Source organism: Phasianus colchicus, chromosome 6, assembly GCF_987193195.1.
Source record: "Phasianus colchicus chromosome 6, bPhaCol1.hap1.1, whole genome shotgun sequence".
In the NCBI taxonomy this organism is placed as follows: domain Eukaryota; kingdom Metazoa; phylum Chordata; class Aves; order Galliformes; family Phasianidae; genus Phasianus; species Phasianus colchicus.
The window spans coordinates 15,620,139-15,645,668 of record NC_143441.1 but is presented as its reverse complement, the minus strand read 5'-3'; the positions used below and the strand labels follow the sequence as shown (position 1 = coordinate 15,645,668).

Here is a 25,530-nt window from a genome sequence, read left to right as displayed (position 1 = left end):
TATCATGTTCAACCCATACTCAGTTTCTTTTGTGTTATTAAAACAAACAAACAAAGACAAACAAAGAAGCATTTAGTCATTAGTTTTGGTGCTGAGACAACTTTGACACGTCCAGCACATTCATTTCTTGTCTTATGCTGGGCTTGTAAGCTCTCTGGGCCACAGACAGTTTTTCTGTCTGCAGTGTTCCTGATTGCCACAGCAATAAGAGAAGAAAATAGTAATTACAATCTGCTGAGGTTTGTTCGTAATAATAAGTAGATGCTGAATGTTTCCTCAAGTGAACAAAACCACCATGCCTCACTTTCAAAATGCTTTGATTTGAACTAATCACTCACAGAGTCATTTTATGCACATATGAATGATTTCAGCTTGCTTCCCCATGGAGGATATCTTGCAAGCACAGACTGAGGTTTATTTGATGAAACATAAATACGTACTCCTAGCGCTGAACTAGGCCTTCAGAGAGCAAGCGATGGCTGCCCAGTCACAGCTGGGTGACTCTGTGCTGATGAAACTGAGGGGCATTACAGCTACAGCTACTTTTCTAATCTGCTCTCATTCATACTGAGACTGAGCAATGGTCTGAGCTAGGTGACTGCACTCCCCTGAAGCAGATAGATTGCTGCTAAAAGGGCTAGGATAATAAGTATGAAGAGGGATTTCTTCACCCCTATCTGTCTGACCTATTCAAGGCAAAATCCCTCACTAGAAGACCTCAGCACATAGATTTCACAGGCATTAATGTGTTTTCCAAACAAATCCCTGCATCCACTTCAGTTTTCTCCAATACTAGTCGTGATTTTAATTGCTTTGTATGGGCATAATTAGCCAACTGGTGAATATTAAAAAGTCATCTAACAGCACATAAAACTATGTGAGGCATTACTGGTCATCAGTACACGAGACATGTAGAAGGTCAAAAGATCCAGAAGGTTATTTACTAATTAATTTAATTTTGGAATAGAGGTCAGGCATGCAGTTACTCTGCAAGGAAAACTGTCCATACCCAGGGTCTGAGAACTCCCTGCACTCCAATAAACCTAGAATAAGTTTAACACATAGAAATGGTAAATGTAACATGACCCACTTTACTCTGCAGCACTTGCAATAACTGGTGCCTTTGTCACCACCACCTGGTATTTTCTTAACAAGGTTATCAATGAAACCTGCAGAAGCTGTGTTTTATCTGTTCATGTGAGAGATATGGCCATGAAATATCAGGCAATACCTGTGCTGCAGAGTGCTTTATTATGTTCCAGTTTTCTTCCAGGTGAAGCATAGACCTGGTTTTGGCCTGCTATACCAGTTGTGAGGCCAGTTGTTCTTTCAATTGTGAATTTACCTAACAGAAACATCAGAGAACTTGGCTTAATTGGGCTCTAAGAACAAAAAGCATTGGAGTGGAAGCCAAAGAACCTTCTTTGCTTACAAAGATGCTGAATGCCTACTCAAAAAGTCTTATCTTTGGAGGTGTGATCATCCAGACAGAGCACCCAGTCCTCTGCATGCATGCACAGTCTTGCTCTTCACATGATCAACAGTAGGGGCACACTGGCTGGATTACCCACTTGACTCATCTTTGTCTAGAAGAGACTAGAAAAGTGGAGGGTCCATCAGCCTATGGGAGGTACAGTTCTACTCACTGACTGTCGATGAAAAAATGTTACTCCTTCATTGTGTTTTCCTAGAATTACAATCAATAAATTCTATGTGGAGCTCCATGGATATGCTGCAATGCCTATAAAACTGCAGTAAGGCAAAACTAAAGAGCTTCTGTTTCAGAAAAATTTGTGTAAATCTTGTCTATTCTATTATTTTCAGTAACTGTGATCTTATCAAAAGTACAGCTTTACAGACTAAAACATACAGAATTGAAGGAAGCCAGCATATGCTCTTTTAGTGACAGCGTATTATCTGAAGTAGGCCTTCTATCTGTTTCATACCTAATTATTGCATCATCTTTTTTGTAGCTTGATACATAAGTGAATTAAACGCTTATGTGAGTGCTTCATACAGTGTGAAACACAGCTGTGACATTTTTACAAACAAAACAGTGCTAAATGTTCCGGACACCGAATTTCATTTTTACACTGTTTACAAAAATATTCCTTTGTAGCAAATATTTTTGCCTCTCCCTTAGTAATACACAATTGTGTTCTGCAGAACCATAAAGCACCCATTTAGATTGCAATAAAATGCTGGATATTTTTATCTGACAAAGAAAAGATGGTGAGCTTAGCGATCAAAACAGCCATCTCTATTACAAGCATTCAGATAAGCATTCCTATCCTAGCTGTTGCCAAACAGAGACAGATTAAGATTAATTGCAGTAATTAAACAAAGGGACAGGGTACAGCATTAGTAGGAGCAACGTATCACATTATTTTTTCCAGAAATTTTCTACAACAGAAAAATAGAAAATCACATGACGTCTAGTTAGGCTGTGCACAAGAATTTCTACAAGAATTAACTATTCAGCTGAAACTTATTTACAAGGCATTCACATGTATAGTTTACCATAGCATATCTTTCTTTAAAAACTACCAGCTGGTAAAAGCAAGTCAGATTTAGAACATTTTCTTGATTAGATTATAGCCCTCTAAAATATTGCAATTTTTTTTTTTTGGTCATAGGTTTCAACATTTGTTTGATAAGTTTTAATGAAATGAGTTAGAATATTGATTAGAGTCTAGTCAAACCTCTTGTTAAAAACCACACAATGAATAACCACCATTTTCTTTTCACTTTTTCTCTATGCAGTTGTTTTCTTGTTTTCAGCTTGTGCTTGGGATTTGTTGTTTTTGTTTTGTTTTAGTTATTTGCTTGTTTGGTTTGTTTTTCTTGTTAGTTTGCTTCAGAGGACACACACTCTGCCTGAAGCCTGTTTTGGTCACATAATGGGCTCAGGTTACGATGTCACTGGTCTCACAGCAGGGCACTGCAAATCAACTGTATTGCATTTACAAAACTCATCCAAAAGCCCAATATGTTAATTGTATCCTCAGAACGGAAAATAAAGGACAGCTCAATCTCCCCAAAAACACACTTTGCAAGGATGGAGGGCTAGAATAAAAATTCTGCTCATATCATCACTACTCCTTGGCTAATGTAGTATATATGGTCTTAGCATAGCTCCTGTGCATCTCCAAGCATCCTGATCTTCCAGGACAACTCTTCCCATCCCCCTTGTCTCCAGATAGCTGATTTCAAGAGTAACCTTTTCCTAGCAAGACATAGACAGAGATTATTTCAATTAAAAAAAAAAAAAAAAAAGTATAATTCCTCTTATCTCTACTTCAGTGTGGCATAAACACACACTGCTTTGACAGCACTGACATAGCTAAGGCTTTGTCATTAGTCAATAGATGAGAAATACACAGGTTAAGAAATCAATAGGCAGCTTTGCAGGCAGAAAGGAAGCAGAAGATAAAGAGCTGTGTTCTACAGGGTAAATATGTATTTTCCTCATTTAAGCTTATAACTAGAGAATCAACCTGATGCTGGGAAGAAAACTCTAAGCATAACTAGGGAAGGAAGAATGTATCCTCTGCAAATAATTTCCCATGAATAGTTGCCTTCTCTGACATCTTTTGATTGAGCTATTTCTAGAGCTAACCCTTTGCTTGTAAATACTGATGCTAATCTTGTTTCAGAAATGTTTCATCTTGGCAAGACATTAATAAACACTGTACCAGAAAATGCCTGGAGTCCAGCCATGTACAAATCTGTTTTTTAATAGATGGATCAACCACGGAGGTAGGTAAAGACCAGGAGACAAATTCTCAGATGCCTTGGTGGCTCTTCAGACACATTTTGATCCAGTAAAGCCCTGATTTGGTTTTCCATAAACACCTGTGCAAGACAAATTAGCTTGTGTTAATGCTCCTGGAAAACAAATCCCAGTTTATAGGCTGAAGTTTATTTAATGAGAAAAGAAAATTTGATTTGGGGGAGAGAGCAGGCATTCTGTAATGGTGCCATCATCCAGTAGGACAGTACAAGTAAAGCAATGGGTACCTCTTCACAATCCCGGGCTACAAATTCTCAAGCTATTATAGAGGCATCCATTGCAAACTATTCACTGAATGCTTACAGAAAGGGAATCAGTTGTATAGACCAAAAGTGATTTGTGATTACAAGCTCTAAACCTCCTTAAATCGGTCTGATTATCAGGAATTTAAGAGTATTCTTATTCTTATATATTCTTAGAGGTTAAGAGCATCTCATTCTTCAGATGCTTTTGAAAATCATATCATATGCTACAGTCTGCTAAATAAGGAGCAACTTAAATAAATTCATTATTATTAGTTGTGGTGTTGTTAAGATAAAGATTGGCAGCCTGTGTTAAACAACCAGAGAGATCCCCAGAGTTCTAGAAAGTTTTGCAGAAATGCAAAGCGTGATGTACAAAAGAGTCAAACTCAAGTATAAATGTCTTCCAATCTGAATAATGCACTAAGAGGATAGAAAGAAATATTATTTTTGTTATTCAGAGTATAGTCATCAATGAATTTTCACCACGTATCTGGGAGTAAAGGCTTTCTAACCCTTTATGTCAGGTGAAGGGTATTAATAGCAACAAGTGTCACTGGAGGGAAGTGGCAAACGGGTCTTTGGTACAGCCTGTTGATAAGAGTGAATCCTGTCCAACTGAAGAGTGAGCCTCAGCTGACAAACAAATTGCTTTTGTTTGATATTGCTACTGCAGCCATGTAGGGAAAGATGCCAAACAGGATTTTGAAGTAGCCTTTTAATAGCAGATAGCTAACATGAGAGGTTGCTCTTAGTGGAAACAGCACACACTGAGGAAGACATTTTGCTTGATGCAGGAAGGCTTACCCTTTTCTAATTAAAGATTATGCATGTGGCATTCAAAATTGAATGAAGATATTGGATTTATTTTTTTTTTTTTTTGTCTCAGGCAAATGAATTGTGGCCTGCTCATTTGTATGTGGCATCATACAGCCTGTGTTAACAAAAATATATATTTTTGAATTGCACAGAGATGATAGAGACAATCCGACAGGGATGATTCACCTCCTTTTTTCCATAGCTATCCACTAGACTCTTCCAAGTGTCAGAATGATTATAGCAATATATTTAGAGAGAAATAATAAAAAATACAGGTAGTAAAATCATGTTTCTGCTCCATTCTGATAACAAGAGAAATATACTGTAGGATAAAAGTCAACAACTCATTACAGAAGTCACCATCTAGTGGTATGTAAGAACATGTACTGCTGCTATGCAAGTTTAGAGGTTAAATAAACCTGTGGGCTTGGGGACTCAGTGTCTTCAGTTCTGCTCAGGATGAACTTGTAAACTTAAATCTTGCCTCTCAGTGAATATGTTATATAATATTAGAATATATAATAATATTTTCTTCATTTTATATGTATGTATTAATATATTAGTACAGATATGTCAAGAAAATTTAGTGTTACTTTATGCAAAATTTAGTTCAATTGAAGCCTTAATTTATATATTTAAAATGATGGAATACAACAGCCAAACAAACAGCTATATTTGTAGGCTACCTGTTTTTTTACCTTCTTGGATTTATGTACATTGCAGCTCTTTATGTACATCTATAGCTACACATATTTCTGTTACTGATGCTCCACAGCATACCATTGTCTATACCACGTTGTCTATTTCTGACTAACTAGCTGAGTTGTGGGGATAAACTTGTGGTTAACTAGTGCTTACTCTGTAACTGCTGGAACAAGTGACATTTCCCCCCTGCTATCCATTCAGAGGCAAAGCTATTAGGACTGACAAAGAGAAGCTCATTCTTGCTCATTATATTCAGAGCCCTTACAGATGAGGCAATTTTTCACTTCTCAGCTGTGATAAAAACTGAGGACAAATACAGCATTATACTCTATTCAGCTATATCTAAAAATGTTCTGAATTTATTTATCCCTGAAGAAAATCTGTCTGCAAGCCAGAACTCTTCCCCCCATGTCTACCTTTCCTATCTGCACTTATATTTAGCATCATCACTCAGGGCCAAATCTTTGAGACCTTATTTGACTTTTATCCAATCTCACTTCCTACATTAGTCACCATATGAGATTTGTCTCACTAAGAACTAAATTAAAACTTCAAGCAAAGGATGTGCACTAGAACTTCCTGATGAACAAAAATTACATGGCAAACAAGATTATAACGATAGATTGCAAAGGTGTATGACTGTAAGCTATGATATTTCTGCTCTTAGGCTTCCAAAGCATCAGGGAATATAGGGGATAGATATATCGGGTGCAATTGGAGGTGGAGAAATTATGTAGGCACGATGAGTGGAAGGCTGGTCTGCAAATAAACGACTGCGATTAACACTTGGTCACATGGAGCTTTTGTTGCTGGGACTGCCATGGAAAGAGTAGAATCATCTGTCACACAAGCCAATGCAATGTGTTAATGAAGGCTGACTTACCCTCTTTACTGTTTCACAATGCTTTAACTACCATCTACTTTTGGGAGGCATTCCTTATGGAGGCCTCTGCCACAGCACTGTGATGAAAGATCTTGCCACAGATGATTGCTGCAGTGACAGAAACAGACATCACTGAAGGCAGGAGCACTAAAGAATGAAATTATCTAATAAAACAGCTTGCAAACTTAGGAGATGAATCTCTGAAAATTTAGTCTGCACTACAGACTAAAGTTTCACCAGCCTCCTGCCTGTTCCTGCCTGCTTGTACTGAAGTATGGGAGAAATAACTATCATTAGATTTTGCTCATGCAGGGGCAGCTTGGTCACACTACCTGCCCACCTTTATTGTTTATATTATTCAAAATAGAAATGAAATATTTTACCCTAAATTCCTCAATTTAGCTACTGCATTTTTGTTTACAACTGTTTTTGTTAAGGAGCAGCCATTTGGCCCGTTACTGCAGTTCAGCTCAGGGGAGCTCACTTCCTAGGACATATTTGCCTGCTTCTGTCTTTAAAGACTGTTTCTGTGGTCCATCAGACTCAGATATCTTAAGAGCCCTGATGCCAATGAGAAGAACACAGTCATACTACCCCAGACTCTATCTTACCCTTAAAATTCAACTTAATCCTCTCCCGGATACACTCATTGGGTTAATGTATTCTTTTATTTTCTAAAGGCAACCTTACAAGTAGCCAAAGATACCTCTTGTTTGACCTCTCCTCAGCAGCACTCTAACGAAATAGATTTTTGCAGATGGAGTTTTGAAGGTAGAGTACTTAAAGATGGGAATCTGCAGCACAAGCATAGAAGATATAAAACCAGCAACACTTTGAAAGAAAAGTGCTGACAGAGACTCCAAAATAACAAAGTAGATTCAAGGGTGATTGAGGCTCTATACAGCACTACTGTATAACATGGGAACGATAGACAACAAGAATAAACAGTGAGAACTGTAGATGGTACAAATTAGCTTTGCTGTGGTGAGTTCAGGAGCACTGTGCTGATTTACACCAACAGGAACTAAGGACTGCAACTAGGAAGGAATGTGTAACAGCTCTGTGATTTTCCTTTCTCTGTAGAATGATGTCTCCATTACAAAATCATAGAGATTGCAAAGAACCTCTGGATATCAGCAGGTCCAACCCCATGCTAAAGAAGGTTCCCTACAGTCGGTTGCACGGAAAATGCTTAGTAGGGATTTCAGTCTCCGAAGAGACTTCACAACATCTCTGTGCAGCCTGTTCCAGTGGTCTACCACCCTCACAAGTAAGGTTTTTTTTTTCAGGTATGTATGGAACTTTATATATTCCAGTTTGTTCCCACTACCCCTTGTTCTGTCACTGGGCACTGCTGAAAAGAGTTTGGCCCCATCCACTTGACTTGTGCCCTTTAGATATTTATGATTATTGGTATGATCCCCTCTCATCCTTCTCTTCTCCAGGCTGAACAGCCCAAAGTTGCTCAGCCTTTCCTCATTAAAGGAGATGCTCCAGGCCCTCACCATCCGTGTGGCCTCCACTGGACTCTCTCTCTAGAAGTTCCCTGTCTTCCTTGAACTGAGGAGCCCAGAACTGGATATGCTGTGCCAGATGTGGCGTTGAGGCAGAGTAGAAGGGGAAGAGAACCTCCCTCAACCTGCTGGCCATTCTTTTTAATGCATCTCAGGATGCCACTGTCCTTCTTGGTCACATGGGCACACTTCTGCCTCATGGCCAACCTGTTGTCTGCCAGGACACCCAGGTCATTCTTGATAGAGTTCTTTTCCAGCAGATCAAGCCGTAACCTATACTGAGGCATGCAGTTATTTCTCCCTAGGTGTATGAATCTACACTTGCTCTTGTTGAACCTCATCAGATTGCTTTTTGCCCAACTCTCCAGCCTGTCCATGTCTCACTGAATGGCAGCACAGCCTTCTGGTGTGTCAACCACTCCTCCCAGCTTTGTACCATCAACAAATTTGCTGACAATGCATTCTATCCCCTCATCCAAATCACTGATGAAGATGTTGAACAAAACTAGATTCAGTACTGTTCCCTGGGGAACACTGCTAGCTACAGGCTTCCAACTAGGCACTGCGTCACTGATCACAACACTCTGTATTCTGTCAGTCAGCTAATTCTCAATCCACCTCATTGTCCACTTCATCTAGACCATACTTACCTACAAAGATATTATGAGAGACAGTATTAAATGCCTCATTCATCCACTCATTCATTGAATCCAATCATTCATTATTCATCCCTAGGCAGAGGTTAATATGTTACAGTTCTCTCACATAAAGAGCAACTCCACCACCTTGCCTTGCTAACTTGTCTTTCCTGAAAAGTACATAGCCATTCATTTCAGTCACATGAGCTGTCCCACTATGCCTCTGTCATTGCAATGAGATCATGGCCCTACGACCACACACAGATCTCTACTGGTTCCTATTTATTCCCTTTCTGTGTGTGCTGGTATACAAGTAATTCATGTGGTAATTCAACGGAGAAAAGGGAGCAGAAGATGTAGGTTTCCATGGAGGGATGCAAGAGGATCCTGCATAGCTATACACATCCTTGGGGTGGCTACTCTTCTGCTTGTCATGGGAGGCTGCTAAGGAGCAATTGTCACTCTTCTGCTTGGCCTGGCTTACTTTCCTGACTTTCCTCCAGTTTGTCAGTGACTGCTCCATGATGAGAACACAAAGAAGTTGTCAGGTCTATTAATCTTAACAAATGTAAATACAAACTCAAAATGTGGAAAAATGCTGTCATCTGAAATGAATTTCATTCTATCAGACTGCTGAGTTAAACAGTCACTTATGCAGCAGAAACAGAAACAGCAACCACTGGGAAATAAAATTGTTCATCTCATTCTTTTCAGGTTGTCCTTCCTGTCTATTTCTTGGTTTGGTTGGCACCTCACATAGGCAGTTGCATTGAGTTTTCCTCCACAGTGTGATTTGTCACAAATAGCTTACTTTCTTTTCCACTCCAGACTGTTCACAATTTTTCAATATACATAGGTTGATCCGAAAGTAATGCCTCCTATTTATTTCCATGGAAAATACAGCAGATACAAAGAGCGCAACAACACTATTTGATAGAGAAAATTCTCCGCTACAAAATGCTGTTTTTAAATATAGTTGCTGCTAATAGCTATGCATTTTTGCCAGTAATGAGCAAGAGCCTGCATGCCACACTCATAAAAGTCTGCACTGCCATCCAGAATGTGGGTTGTCTTTCATGTCAGTGTCACTACTGTTGCACCACTCAAAGCCTCACTGTGCTCACATCTACTGTTTGGTCTCCATAAACATTCAGGAAACATCAATGAATGTTAATGGATGTCATTTCTTCTGCATTCAGCGACACACCTTTGCTTCATCCACACTTCATGTAAGATGTCATTTTGTCTGACTACACCATTGCTGCCATCTGTTGCACAGCAATGAAATGTAACGGAAGAATGTTGGTGGAAAGTTTCAACCTCTACTGCCATACCTCCAACATCTGCCTCTGACATTGCAGGCCAACATAATAAAATAGGAGGCATTACTTTCAGAGCAGCCCTTGTATCTCCAAACAAATCTTACCCCCTGCTTTGTTCTCAAAGCATGTAGGAGTAACCCTTAAGCTCAGTTCTTGTAGTATCTGACTGGCGCCAGGAGCCACATCCCCTTTTTTTGTCTTCCTGAAGAAACAGCATGTTCCCTGTCCTCTGTCCCAAGTGAAAGAAGAGCCCTTTTGCTTGTTTCAGGTAATCTTCAGATATGGGGAACTGCATGGTATTAAACTAAGATCAATACTGAGAGTTTGGAGTGTGTCTTAATTTGAAACGACGTCCATACATTTTACCTTGCCTATGAACATATCCACAATAAAAACTAGAGATTAGAAAGAGGCTTTCCCCACATTTCCTTTAGGGCCATGGCTGGATGGATACAGAATGTCCTGAGGGATGAACCATGCTATGGTTGGGACGCCAGGAGCTGTGGAAAGTGGCCTGTTTCTCCTTGTGATAATGCTATTCCTAAGGAGTAACCAGAATGAATCATTACCTTGTAAGGAGTGGGACTAAACTGGACCAGAGAATTCACTTGATAGATTTGCATTTGCTGCCAGCATGCACACACATTGCAAGAAACTTGGATACAAACCCACTGAGATCAGTCCATACTTTGGACTGAGCAGGACTTGCAAAGTAGTTCCACAGCCCTTCTGCAGCATAAGGAAGACAGAATTCAGTGTTCAGCTACTGCTGTCAGATTTGATTGACTGAAATTAAAAGCTGGATGCTGCAATATTTAAGAAGTTACAGGTTGGGCTGTGCTTGGTATTCACAAGGCTGTGTTACATGCTGAATGGGGCTCAGGCAAGTGAGCTGCAGAAGTTGAAGGTGTCACTTCCCAGACTGCGCAACTTGCTCCTCTGCCTACATCTCTGAGTAAGCCCACAAAACGGGATTTTGAGAGCAATAGGAGAGTTGTCTTTATACACAAGAATATTCATAAATCATTTCTCTGCTATATTGGCACAACCTTGCTCAACAAGATGAGAAAAAGCAGGACTTATACTTAACAGGATAACTTTAAATATATAAAAGATACATGCACGTTAGTTTCCTCTAGTTCCATTTGCATTTGGATGTAAAAAGCTATTTGTTTTTACTGTTCTTCTCTTCCATTAAAAAGCCATTTAAACTTCTACGGAGATTTGCTTTCATTTTTCAGCTCTCTTCTGTTTGTTGGTTTCCAAGTCAGAGGTAAAATGGATAGCCTTTCATTTTACTTAGCACAAAATGAATTACAAGAAAGTAGAACCTCTAGGAATAAAAAGCCTTCAGACTGTATGTTCATGTAAGTGTAAAATGTACTGCAAGCCAGAGTGCTTCTCCAATTTTGCTACATATTTGTAATAATAAAAGAATGGACTCCAAGGAGAAGTGAGCCATGAGCTGTGTGATTTGAACTGTAACATTAACATACAATAAAAAGGCACAGAGGTTCAACGCAGTTAAATAGGAAAAAAATGCAGAATGCAGAAATGCATTAAAGGGCAGTAAGTGAAAGATTGGATGGCATACTTGATAAATGCACATTTAGACTTCCATTTGAAAACCAATAGAAGCACACAGTTGCAACGATAGCAGGGAAAGGAAGACTGGGGTAAATGAGCAGACAAAGAAATGAAGGAAGAATTGAACACATCGTAACACACAATTATTGGTTGGATAAAATACGGTGTAGGGATGAATGGGAACTGGTACAAGATGATAATTTACAACACAGAGTCGCACAGAATATTCTGTTGGTATTTGGTAGGAGGGAAAACTAATGCCTGAGTCATTCAAAAAGCACTGACAGTCTGTAATACCCACATCTGTCACACTGCACTCTGCTGCAATCACATTCTCCTTGTTGGGATGGAGAAGATTATGTACATCCCCAGGGAAGGATGTACTCATATGAATCCACAGACAACATTCAAAGAGCAGTCCACTAAGAACTTGCCTAATTCAAGATGCAATAGAACATAACATCGCCACTGAACCACATCCCATGAATAACAATGCTAAAAACGGAGAGGCAGACTCATTTCTGAGTAGGCCTTCAATAACCACCTTAAAGCTAGAGAGCTGTAAACTGGGAGAAAATGCCTGACAAATGCTAATTTCTTCTTCCTGAGATGGCCCCAGCTAACCAAGTCTTAAGGGGATTGACTGTGAGGCTTTCTTTGGGAGTTTATTCAGAACTCGGTCATATTTTGAACACAACTCAAACTGATAAGATAGGATTTTGAGGCCTCTGCCTGCCTAGGCTTACCAGAAAGAGAATAAGTTTCAAGAAAATGAGCTGGTCAAAGATTTGAGCCTTTAACATTTCACAGAGGCAAAGAGTTCCCAACTCCAATCTTAGGGAATTAGGGGCTTTTGCTTTTTTTTTTTTTTTTTTAATGTTTCACAAAACTGTCACCCTATCTTCCCTTTGTATGATAGCCTGCACAGATAGCTCACAGGGCATGCTTGGAGAAAGAATAGGATAAAATGCTTTAGAAGGAAGTCCTGCTTACTGAATATCTAGAAGGGGGAAAAAAATCTCTAACTTCTATTTTAAAAGTATCTCACAAAAAGTGCCCATCTACTAAGGGACACAAAATAAATTTTCAAGACTGAAACACGGTGAATTTTCAGACACAGAATTCAAATTCTGAGATATTTGAGTGAATATTTCCTGTTAATCACTTTTCTTTGGGGCAAACTGTATTGAAAACAAGTTACAGTACTTTCAGTTTAAACTCAGTGCTAAACAATTATATTCTACGCTGACTATACTGACTATACAGCTCAGATGTTGGAAAAAAAAGGCACAGAGAATCAATAGGATTTTATATTACTACAAATCTGTACAGCTTGGAGTAGCCTGTGCTCTTCCACTGATTGCTTCACAGTAATGGTAATGCCAAGGAAATGAGAAAGATCTGAGCCCTTGCAAGATAATAATGATGATGACTCCTGTTTAACAAAAAAAAAAAAAAAAAAAAAAAAGAGAGAGAGAGAAGGATTAAGACCACAAGATTTTATCAGTATAAGCAAAATGACAAATTAGAAAGATTCTATTAAAAAGACTAAAATTAGAAACAAATATTACTTTTGGATTAATGCTCTTGCACAGATTTTGGAGCTTTGTGATTCAGTTACTGAAGTCTTGCTCCCTCTCTTCTATTTATCTTGTAGTGCCATTCTGGAGTACTAGGTCCAGATGTGGAAACCTTGATACAAGAAAGACATGGACCTGTTGGAGGGCATCTAGTGGAGGGCCACAAAAATGATCCGAGGGATAGAATGCTTCCACTATGAGGACAGGCTGAGAGAGCTGGAGCTGTTCAGCCTGGAGAAGAGAAGGCTCGGAGAAGACCTGAGAGTTGCCTTTCAGTATCCAAAGGAGGGTATAAGTAAGGAGACAGACTCTTTAGCAGGATCTGTTGTGGTGGGTCAAAAGGAAATGGAGTCAAACTAAAAGAGGGAAGGCTTAGATTGGACATAAGGAAGGAGTTCTTTACAACATGAGGCACTGGCATTTGTTGCTCAGAGGTGTGGTGGATGCCCCGTACCTGGAGACATTCAAAGTGAATCTGGATGGGGCTCTGAGCAATCTGGTCTAGCTTTAGGTGTCCCTGTTCACTGCTAGATAATCTTAAAGCGTCCTTTCCAATTCAAACAATTCTATGATTCTATATTTCCTTGGCAAAAAATAAAATAAAATCATAGAGCTGCATCTATGTGGTGGTCGTGTTTTTCATTTTCAAGGAGACAACCAGACATTGCATTCCACTCTTGCTGCCTACCTGTGAGGGCTGAAAACCTCCCCATGTCAGAATCTCTGCCAAAATCCCTTTCCAAACCAGACAGGGGAGCTGTGGATGTGGGCAGGGCTGCACATCAGGAATTTCCCCCTAAATGAAAATGTTATTACCAGCTCTGCAGGGTATGGTTATTTCATGAGTTGAACCCCTATGCTGAGGTACATGTCTTTCCCTGTGGTACATTAACAAGCTCTTTCCTATACAGCAGGTGAAAATATAGCAAGCCTGTCAGAGAATTACACCTAAAAACCTTGTGTACACCTGCTTTCCCAGACAATTCACAACTAGGCACCTGTTACATACGCCTTCTGTGCTCTAGTTGTACAAATGACACTGAGGCATTTTACATCACAGCTTATAATCTTTGTCTCATATCCCCAGCCTCCCATTTAGAAGGGGTTCCTTGTCATTAGATAGTACTCCAGCTGCCTTCATGCAGCAGCTCTGTGGATTTATTCTGTTTTATGCATGTTGCATCAGAATAATTACACAGGCTAGTAGAGGATTTTGTGTGTAAAGCATCATAGAGAAACTCATACATCCTTCTAGCACCCTCTAATTATGGTCTATTGGTCCATGACGTATTTATTTACATTCCATAGCCAATTTGTTTCATGTATAGCTGTACAGGATCTTTAGTCCTCTCAGGCTTCAGTTTATGCTGTTGCCCTTATTGTTCCTCTTCCCTCTTATTTTGCACAATAAAGCTATTGCATATCTCTATTTTGTGTCTTACCCTTAAGAAGTGCAGCAGGATCTTCAGTTCATCAGTTCCTGCCCTTCAAACTGTCCTTTGAGTAACTTGCAACTGGCAAAACAAAATCTTCAGAGAACATGCCCATTCTGGAAGACATTGAAAGATGGAGAATCCATCACTTCTCCTGATAGCTTGTTTCAATCACTCATACCAGAACAATGTGTGCCTTCATTTTAGTTTGAATTTCCTGCTCTTAAGCTTCATGGTTCTTTCCCTGCCCTTGCTTGCTTGATTAGATAGATGACTCACTCCCAGTATTTTCTGCCCTGGGTGTGAGTACACTATAACTAAGGAGCTTCTTTGTCAAGGATTCCTTATCTAGTAACAAGTGTATGCTCAAACTTTATACAGTGCTACCAAGGAAGCTGCTTTTTGGAGTGAAACAAGTTAGACCATCTCTAACCATTTTCATGTGTACAGTTGAGCATCTTTGTAGCAAACAAAATCAGTCGGTTATTCCCTAGCTAACCATTCCTCTGTTTATTAGAGCTTCACTGACCTCTCACTGTGTGCTGCTATCTGGAACAATGTGTTGGTACTGAATTTCTCTATGAGTTTAAATTGAAACATGTCTATACTTGATAATGTAAATGTATTCTTAATTCCAGACACTATCAAACACGTCCAAACCACTGCTAACCATGCTGGTGCATGACCCTTTTTTATAGAATCTTAAATAGACAGTTACATCCTACAGTATTTACGCTGAGTGACACGTTCACTGTGATGGTTTACTCAAAAAATGATGTTCTATAAATTGTAACATTTCACATTAGCTATATAAAGTATTTTGACAGTGGCCAATGAGAATAATCACGCTCTCCCTGGAACCACATCCACGATCCTTTTAGATTTCCCTTTAAGGCCATCAGATAGATACAGCTTCTGAGCAATACTCTTCTACTTGTCAAAGCTCAGTGGGGAAGCATTCTGCAAGGCCAGGCCAATCCTGGAAATGCTGGTTGCATACTCCATCACTAGAGATCTAGGGACACCAGTCTATGTCTACTGAAACTTCTCTCTAAAATCAGCCCTCAGCCTGAGCTGCAGTCAGGTCTGGCTCCAAAGACTGACCTTCCTCCAGGGAAGGATTTCGGAGATTTATTTTAGCCACCTTCATTTCATCAATCCTTTTTGTGGAGCATATCACTACCCACAGGGGCATCTGGAAGATGGAGAGAGGAGAAAACTGAGAGCAAGAATGTAGGAATCAGAGGAAGTGCCTTTAAAGAAAATCATAAATCTGTGATTTTAAAACATACGCAATTGTCTACACAAAGTGCTTGAATTTATCAGCTCTACCATGATTCCTTTTTAACATCAGAAAAGAATGTTTCACTTAAATGCGAAAACAATACAAGTGTTTTTCTAAAAAGACAAAAGGTTTCATTCCTGATTATAACGTTGAAAGCAAAAGGGTATAAACAAAGGCAGCACAAAGTCATCCTGTGTAGCATTTAGCATTGGAGCCCTTCTTACCTGCTACTTGGGCGGTGTCAGTGATATTACACTGACTTCCTGAATTGCGAATTCTTAGATTTAAATGCTAGTTTAGAGACATATAAAGTTAGCTCTAGTCTTAAAGATGATTGTCTGAAAAATAAAGGGCAAAAAAGAAATTTTACAAAAAAGTGGGTTTTTTATTGCATGTCATGTAGTTTTCTTCAACTGCATACTTCTGTCAATCCTAACCTCAACAATGTCATTGTTGTAAATACTTCCAATTTTGACCTTCTTCTTTTTAAATGAGTTCATTGAAATCTTTACATATGCAACTGATAGTATCTTTCATTTGAAGCATCGCCTTAAGAGAATCAACATTCAGTACTTATCTCTAAAGTACCCATTTGTTCACAGAAGGAAAGTGTGGGGTTTTTTTTCCCTGAAGTGCTATATTTAATGCTTTGATTGCAAAAATAAATAAATAGATAAATAAAATTAACTAATATGAGAGAACTATGACCGGAACACAAGATCTTAGTCTACTCCAAAATACAGGTATGCATACAAAGAATGGAGTTACTCACATATTGTTCTGTATGCAGTATGAATCCAGATTTTTATTAAGCTCTTGTCCTTCAGAAATTCTTTGTACGTTCTAAACACTATTTTCAGGAAAAAGTTGCTGAATTTCATCAATGTAAGCATTGCAAGCTTTCATTATTCTAATTTTAATACATTGTACAAGTTATCGTAAAAGGAAAGTAAGAGAATAAAGTATTCATTTATTGAAGATGTCTTTTCATTATCCCTATCTTAAGCAAATAAGTAACTGCAGCATAAACTACTGAAAAGCTTCAAATATAAGATGAACATTTTCAGACTCATTCATTTGCAGGGTTTAGAGATAACCACCTTGCCAAGATGTTCCTCAACATTTTCATGCTTTTAAGGTTGACAAAATGAAAACTACATTGTAATTCAAAAAAGCATTCAGAAAAAGTAGAAAAAGAATTGAAATTCAAATTTTCTTTGCACACATTCAACACTCTATCATGAATCAAAATTTTCAGCCCTTTCTGTATTATGCAGTGTGTGGACAAGAAGATTAATTGGATTTCTCATATTAAAATATGTGGATATGGACTAGTGGGAGATGCAGAGGTTGGGAGCTGTCTTGAACAGAGTGACCACAAAATGGTAGAGTTCTTGTTTCTTGGTGAAGTCAGGAAGGGAGGGTGGGGAGGTGAGGCAGCAAAACTGCCTGGACTTCTGGAAGGCAGACTTTGAACTGTTCAGGTCACTGGTACAGAGAGCCCCTTGGGATTCAATCCTAAAGGGTACTCTAAAGGGTAAGGGTTCCAGGAAGGCTGGCTGCTTCCAACACTCCCAATAAAATTTCATGCTGTCTTCAAAGCAAGTAGGAAATGGACTAAAGAACCACCTATTTATCTGTAGAGCTGGAAACACCAACTGAAGTATTTTACTGCCTCTCACTGTAGGGATATCAGTGGCCTTTTTAATCTGGGGGGCAGAAGGAAGCTTTCTCCACTAACGACTTAGTTCTGAGTGACTCTTGGAAAACGTTCACATTGTTGTCTTGAAGTGACATGGTATTGCAGTATTGGGATCTTCGTTGCTTCTGAAGAAGTCACTTCACCTCTTTATGAGCTCGTTTTTCTTAGCAACAAAAAGTTAGCCTTTTAAACTATGCTACACTTACACTTATTCTGGCCTCCGCTTGCATGGTATTGTACTTCTTACAGTCCACTGTGAGCAACAGAATTTCTTCACATAAATTACAATAAATCCTATAACAATTATCACTATCTTTACTGATCCTACAAAATTATTTTTCCATTCACTCAGGAAATTGCAAAGCTCTATCTGTTTAGGGAATATATTGTGATTTACTAAAGGAATTACTATTGTCATCACTGCTAAAATTACAGTCACTGTAAAGAGGTAGCTCAACCAATGCAATATGCTATGGTATTTAGGCTCAGACCTAAAACGCTCACTCTGTGCTGATCTAGACATTAGATACTGTATTCTACACAGATATTATTTAGTTATAATAAAGATCTATGATAAAATGTTCTTTATTTACTGTAAGCTTGAATACATAGACTAATTCAAACAGTAATTCCTCAAGATAGACTTAACTGTTCAGAAAATGGCAATACAAAGATGTAAAATGCTATGAAATAAAGTTTCATCAAAAGCAAGTTTAATTCAGAAGGCCTTGAGTCCCCCACCAAGCCTGAAGCAGAATTTGCAGTGAGCCCATGCTATGATTCCCTCCTGGAAACTTCCAAGTTCTGTCTGAAAAGCTGGTGCTTCACAGTCCCACTATGCACACAGGAGGTACTAAAATTTCACAATAAAACACACAAACGTCTCTTTCTGTCAAGTACTCCATTTTTAAATAGTTACTGATGGATCTCACTTAAAGATGGCTTTTTTTTTTTTTCCTTGCAAACTGGTCTCATCTAGGTTGTAAGGAGACAAAACAGCAAAAGTTCTCATGCTGTGGCACAGTTATGAATTTATTTAAAGGCAGGCTTGGGAATACAGAAAAAAAAGAAATATGTTTTATAAGATTTGTGGACAGCATTAATTTAAAGACCAGATTTTTTACAGGTAGAATTCTGTAGTCCCAACAAGGCTTTATTGACAAGTAGTTCTGCAAAGGTTTGACAGACTGACTTCAAGGCTTCAGGTTATCCCTATAAACAGAAGAATGAAACAGAAGATAGTCTTCTAATCTAATAGAAGAGCCTTGGCAACATCTCGACTCTCACTTTCTCTTCTCCTGTCAAGATTTTCCTTTCCTTGGCTCCTTACTCCAATAGGAGGAATGCTTTGAGAACAGGGAACACTTTATCAAATACAGCTCCAGTACATAACATCCTGTCCCTTCTCAATTGCTTTCTGGAACTGTACTCATAAGTATCAAATGTAAAATATCTCCTTGCCCTTCCAGAGAATGTCCTGAATTCATAGTCTAGGCACATTTTTGAATTAACACATTCATTCTGCTTAGAAAGGCCTTCCCGGAGGTCAGAACCATTCTAAGATGATTTCAAGATACAACATTTTCACAATATTTCATGAAGTATGTATCATAAATTGCATTCACTGTATGCATAGTTTCTGAAGTACATAATACTTTGCTCCTTCTGAGACATGGTGCATTAGTAATGCTTATGACAGAGTGCTTTGTCAAAACCACCTTCTTGCTCTCTTTAATCTGTTCAAGATGTTCATGGCATTTTGTTGACCAAAACTGACACTAACATTCAGAAAAAAATATATATCACCTAGGAAACACAACTTTCTTTGGGTCCCGAATAAATACATCTTTCTGTTACTCTGTTTTCATTGCCTTCCTTTTGGGAGAGGATATTTTTCTTTCCATATGTAAGGAAATTATATTGGATACATTTTCAGCACAAAACTGAGATCTGCTTCCCTACCCTCAGAGAATTTCCTCTGAGTAATTACCCAACTAGTGGTCACTGAGCTGTAATTACTCCAGATAAAACCAACTGTCATCACTCCTTGCAGTGCAAACACACGCTCCAAAAAGCATTCCCATTAGTCATATCTCCAGCATAACTTGCACTTTTTTTTTTTGCCGAAAACATGTATTGATTTGACATAGTGCTGAGATGATATGATGTATCACTGATTGTACATCTTTGGTACTGTATTGGATTAAACTAATGCAGCCAGGTTTTCAATCTAATTATCTCTGCTCAGCTGATGGAGAGAGTTGTACCCTGTGCAATTGCCTCAGCAATTGTCAATACTGCTTTATGGTAATCCACTTAAACTGAAAGAACCTTAGTGAAACAGGAACAGGCTGAGCTTCTTCCAGAAGTTTTCTAACATTTCATGTACTTTTAAAGGAACATTAAGTTATTCTGAATTGCTGAAGGAACATTTGACTACTACAGAAATCGTCCTACGAATATCCCAGAAGAAAACAGTAAAAATTTCCATAATATTTAGAAGAGCACTTGTATCACAATGCCTGTCTAGGCTGTCCCATGGATGCACTCTAGCGTGACTTTAGTCTTAGCAACATATGCCAAAATATTTAAATTCTTCAGGCTGTTCTGGATCTATGTTGAGGACTTGCTCCTCTGTAGGAACAGATAATGCATCTCTATACTCTACAAACAACGCATATTTGATAAGGAATATAGTCATGGACAGTCATGCAATGTTCACCAGGAAAACAACTACGTACAAAATATTTCATTAATATGCAGTTGAACAAGAGGAACTAAAAGTCACAAAATGAGTAGAAGACGGTAAGCACTGGTAGTCTTCAGTCATGAGTAGCCCCAGCTTCAGGAAAGAAAGATTGGGCAACACCCCACAGATTTTTTTCTGTTACCCTCTGTTTCTCATATAAATGAGAATGACATATAAATTCCACCATCTTTTCATAATTCTTGGCAACGAGCAGCCAGTTCATACAATGGATGTCAGTAACCAGTGGACATCCACAACCATGTACGTGGGAAGTGGTTCTTGTTAGCATATTTGTAAATGAGCTGACTGTGAAGAACTGCACAGTTTACAAAACTGAATGCCTAGGTAGATCACAGCAGCAGATAGCTTTCAGTACAGATAAATGTGAAGCGATAAGCACTAAAGTAGTCCTAATGCCACATCCTTAATGACTGGCTCTAAGCTCATCATTAATATTAGAAGTGAAATCATTCAATGAGCTCATCAACTTATTCTTCAGTAGCAGTCAAAAAGAACAAAAAACAAAATATTAGGAATTAGAAGGAAAATGTACAGCAGAATAAACAAGATAATTATACCACTATGTGAATCCACAGTTTGCCCACATCTCAAAAGCTATGCAGTTTTAATCCTGTATCTGAGATAAATTAGAAATAGAAAATATTCCAAGAAAAGCACAGAGGATAAACTGAAATGGAAAACATCTGTACAAAGTGCAATTGAGCAAGCTGTGATTTCTCATCTTGAAAAAAATATTTTTGGTGTGATATCATTAAAAAAATCATGATTGGCACTGAGATGGTGAAGAGGAAGTAACTGTGAGCTGTGTTTCCTGCTACAAGAACTGTGGGTCTTCAAATAAAGCTTGTGAGAGCCAGATATGTAACAAAACAGCAAAGGAAATTACCCTCCCAATACTTACATCAATAATCAACTTGCTGAACAATTTGTGAAGGGGTACTATGAGATTATAGAGATTTGTATGATCTCTCATTCAGCAAGCACGAGTGATTATGTGATTTTTGGTCAGGACAGTTGTATGAATCTGCATGTCCAGTCCTACTTTTCATTGATTACGGACTCGGAAGGTTAGTTAAGACCTGGAAGAAGAAAATTCAAAGCAATAGCAAAATGTATAATAGAAAATAATACTGCAGATAAATCCTTTACAGTCATTATTTTCTTTTCACTTAACACCATTTTCTGAATAGGCAAGAGTCACACTCAGCTTTCACAGGTGCCAAGATGATCACCAAAGGGGAAAATTCACTGGCTGGAAACCAGGAAGCAACTGATGTAATGTTCCAGGTGTTTGTAAGTGGTAAAGAAGCCTGCAGTCACAGGGAATTGGTACAACTCATGACCACACTTCACACTGTGAATCAGGGAATAAACTATTTTACTTCTTAGTGAATATAAATTCAAATCAATTTATGTTAGATATTTGAAGTTTCAAAATCAAATTAAAAGAAATCAAACTCGAAAAGGAAAAACAATCACAAAATAAGGATAAAACAGATAGTTATCCTTCTGTCTCTCCTGACAACTACATATGCCTGCTCTAGCTTCAGCCAGAATGTTCCAATCCAGTGATGCAGTTGTCATCTGGATAGCTACCCATCTTACCATCTTGTATTCATCTTGTATCCATTATCCATAGAAGAGATAATAAATCCATTTCTATTCCATATTTGAGAACTGGGACCTGATCTAAAACCTCTTGAAGTTAGTGCAGACTTTCACTGACTATAGTTGACGCTGGAACAGGCTTGAGAATTTAAATCCGTAGTCTGCTAACAAACTAAGTAAAGGTCTATTCTACGTTGAACTGAAGTTGAACATAGATAAGACTAATAGTATTGACATCAGTGAAGCTATACAAGTCCGCAAGCAGACTGGTCTTCATTCTGTTTGTTGCTCTTCAGTTGACTTCAGTAATTCAGTGCATGAGGTAACACATCAAAATGACACTTGATAATGATTTCAGTATCAGTGGAGGCATGAAGCAGAAGATTAAATAGAAATAAAACTTTCCAAGTTTCCAATAATAATACTGTACAAATGGAAAAGGTAGCTTTGCACTATTGATGCTGTGTGCAGGGTTTCAGAAATCGAAGTCAATCACTCTTTCAAGACAGCATGAAATCAGACTATATCTAAAAATAGTGCATTTATTAGGATTTCAAGAGAAAGTATTCTTGTTCTTATATCTCTGAAATGAAATAGGCTGTGCAAGACAGACAAAAATATTCTTGCCTCCAGAGTTTCATTGGCATAATCTGTTTGAAACATGTACAGATTATGATACTGACTTGCAGGAAGGTGGAATTGGTCATTTTTACCAGGAAATATCTGTTCATCTTGAAGTATGTCATTGTCATATACATGCCCATGTATATGACAGAAAATAAGTTATCCCATTGTTCTTTTGAGATGTTTCTTTTTGCATATAGAATTACTAACTGCAGTCTTCATCATAGCATAGTCATACTCTACTGAGGTCAGTGAGGAAGACAAGGAAAAGTAAAATAGAAAGCAAAAAAAAAAAAAGAAATTATCTAAGTATTTCTGACATGAGTAATTTCTTTAACAGAAGAAACTATAACCTTTTGACAAATTTCCATTCACATTTCTTCCATTGCCACAGAGCAAGCCTCATAAACTCACAGTACTTGCCAATAAATTATGCCAAGTTATTCTTAGCTTCTGGCAAAATATTCCTCTTGACCCAATCCATCTGTGAGAAATGACACAACTGTTACCATAACAGGTAAAGCATCCTCCATTTGAAGAGGCATAAACTGAGAAACTGAGGTTAGCTTGATTCAGGGAGAGGTGAGAGAACATCAGCAAGTGAGGGTGCAGAGAGTGGGGCAGGAGCTCATGATATTTTGGAGCATGAGGGAGAGCTGATGGGGGCACAGGGCCTGAAAAATGGTGGGGCTGTATGGAAGGAGTGGAGAGTCAAAGTTCATCAGGGCAGCACTAACAGACACGCTGTCAGAAAGAAATCAGCACCAGAGCAGAAAAGGTTTTATGTTACGCTGCAGGGGAGTAAAAGTGATCCACAGCCTCACACACGGCGATGTACATCTCCAGCCAATCACAGGTAGGCTCACCATCATGCTACAGCTCTGTTACGTTTTTCAGTTCTCACAAGTTGTGACTAAAAATATACAATAAAAGTTGTAGTTATGTCATAGATTTTCTTCAAATGTCAGACAACAAACTCAATTTTGGCTCTTTTGTTGGTGTTCAAGGTTGTTTTTTTTTTTTTTTAAATTCACAGATTTTTTTCCCCTGTATCTGTTAAAGAATATTACCAATATTCTTCTTCCCAAAGATTACAGTAAAAAACCATTCTGGTGGGGAAAAGATGACAACCTACAAGAAAACCATTTGTAATTGATCAGCTCTTGCCCAAGTCCTTCACTCCTTATCACATAGTGAGAAACTCAGATGGATTTCTTGTTATTAGAAGGACAACATACAGCACTCACAAGATCTCTTCCAATCCTATGTTCCTATGCAAAATAGAACCAGAAGCACAATGCAGGAGGCAGTGAAAAGCCCACATAAATTCCAGTGGTCAACAAAGTTTCCAATAACCCAGATAAGAGTAGAACTAGAGATTAACTTGTAGGAAGGTCTTCAAATCTGACCTGCTAAATGGTTCAGGTTGCCTAGTTGAATCTTTATTGCATCCAAAGACATTTCTGCATCTGCAGAAACTGTTTCTACTCACTATTTGAAATTATTTATGTACAATACGTTTGTTTCCCCTACCTCCCAAAGGAACTTCTGGGAGTGTCACTGGACCCAGAAAGCTGAAGACAAAATATCATGAGTACTTGCATACACCACACTGTAAATTTTTACAGCTACATCACAAATACTAATTTCATCATTTTTATCACAGTCATAGTTTAAACTAAAGCTCGCCACTAGTGCTTCATTCATAGGTTTAACCAGGCCTATCACTTCCAGAGGTCATTGCTGCACTGAATGTAATATCAGCACACTGATCATTATGGGGTATGAAGAATTTTTCTCACTTCAGCACTTCCATGCATTCAGCCATGTGATGCTGTCACACTTATGAAGCATAATTCTATTTATATGTGCAAGTACCTGTCATAGCAGCCTCAGCATCAAATAGCTGCTCTGTTGGTGTGAGCAGACTGCTGCAAGTGGGAAATGTTACAGAGCTCTTGTGAATAGAAATGGCCAAATCTCATGCTAAGCACTATTGCTACTTACTGTAGGAGTAAATCCAGAAAAGTTCCCCATGTCTAAAAAACTGCCCCTACAGAAGCATGTGTTTTTAGCACAAGATGATGCCACTATGGAATTACTTTGCAACATGCGCTCTAACTACTTGTTTTAGAACAAGCTTTAGGAATTGATGTGCATCTCATACAAACAGCTAAATCATAGTCTTAGCCTGGGAGTTTGACCTAATCTAACAATTCTGACAAGGCACCAGTATCACCTTTTAGTTAACCCCCAAGACATATAGCATCTACTATATTAATAAGACAAATGAAATACAAGACTACTAAATTATATGAAGTAATCTAGAAAACAAGCATCCTCTGTTTAATTTACACATATAAACCTTACATATTAATAGGGTAATTGTTGTAACCTCAAAAAATCCTTCATTGTTTCCACTAGCTTTTTCTTATTGAGCAGAATACTGAGGTTAGGCATTCCTCCTACGTGCTCCTTACAGTTGGTTTTACAGCTGGAAAAATTATCACGGTGAAAATGGGAAAAAGAAACAAATAGGAAAGGAATACTCACGTGCATCCAAAGATCTAAGTTTAGATGAAAGACTCCACAGAGAAGGGATCTCTAGAAAGAGACCCTTCCACAGGGGCAGTCAGCCCTTAAATGGGGTCTAGGAGAGGTGCAGCCAGGCTCCACCCCTTCTGGTCACACAGCTGAATTGCCTTCACCTGTGCTCCCATTGCTGACTCAGTGCTTGCCTCAGGTGATCAATCAGTGGTTCAGGCTGTGATTCAACAGTTCCCATACAATGCTTCAGATCAGGGACAATTTTATAGATTTTTCTTTTGTTTATTGCTTGCTTTAACGTGGTGACTTTTCAAAAGAATATAGTTTCATTATTGCCAGTGATATTTTATTGAGAAATACTGCCTGCCGCAATCTTATAATTGGCCTTTTTCTGCAGAACAGTGTTCACTTATTCTTTTTTATGGAAAAGATTTGCCATTCTAGTGTAAGAGATGCAGTCAGATTTGACCTTGGCTCA

The 25,530-nt window shown here is 38.5% G+C and overlaps 1 long non-coding RNA gene across 2 annotated transcripts; it reads right to left on the bottom strand.

The window, feature by feature from the left end:
* Positions 1-1,855: 1,855 nt before the first annotated feature.
* On the bottom strand, positions 1,856-25,141 carry LOC116226972 (uncharacterized). Of its 2 annotated transcripts, XR_016467450.1 has the most exons (5): positions 25,059-25,141; positions 14,526-14,632; positions 13,772-13,879; positions 3,696-3,855; positions 1,856-3,226 (listed from the first exon to the last, which is right to left on the bottom strand). It is a non-coding gene; the product is annotated as an uncharacterized LOC116226972 (long non-coding RNA). The 2 variants fall into 2 exon arrangements; XR_004166449.2 differs by lacking the exons at positions 1,856-3,226; positions 3,696-3,855 and adding an exon at positions 10,510-12,938.
* Between the last annotated feature and the right edge of the window lie 389 nt (positions 25,142-25,530).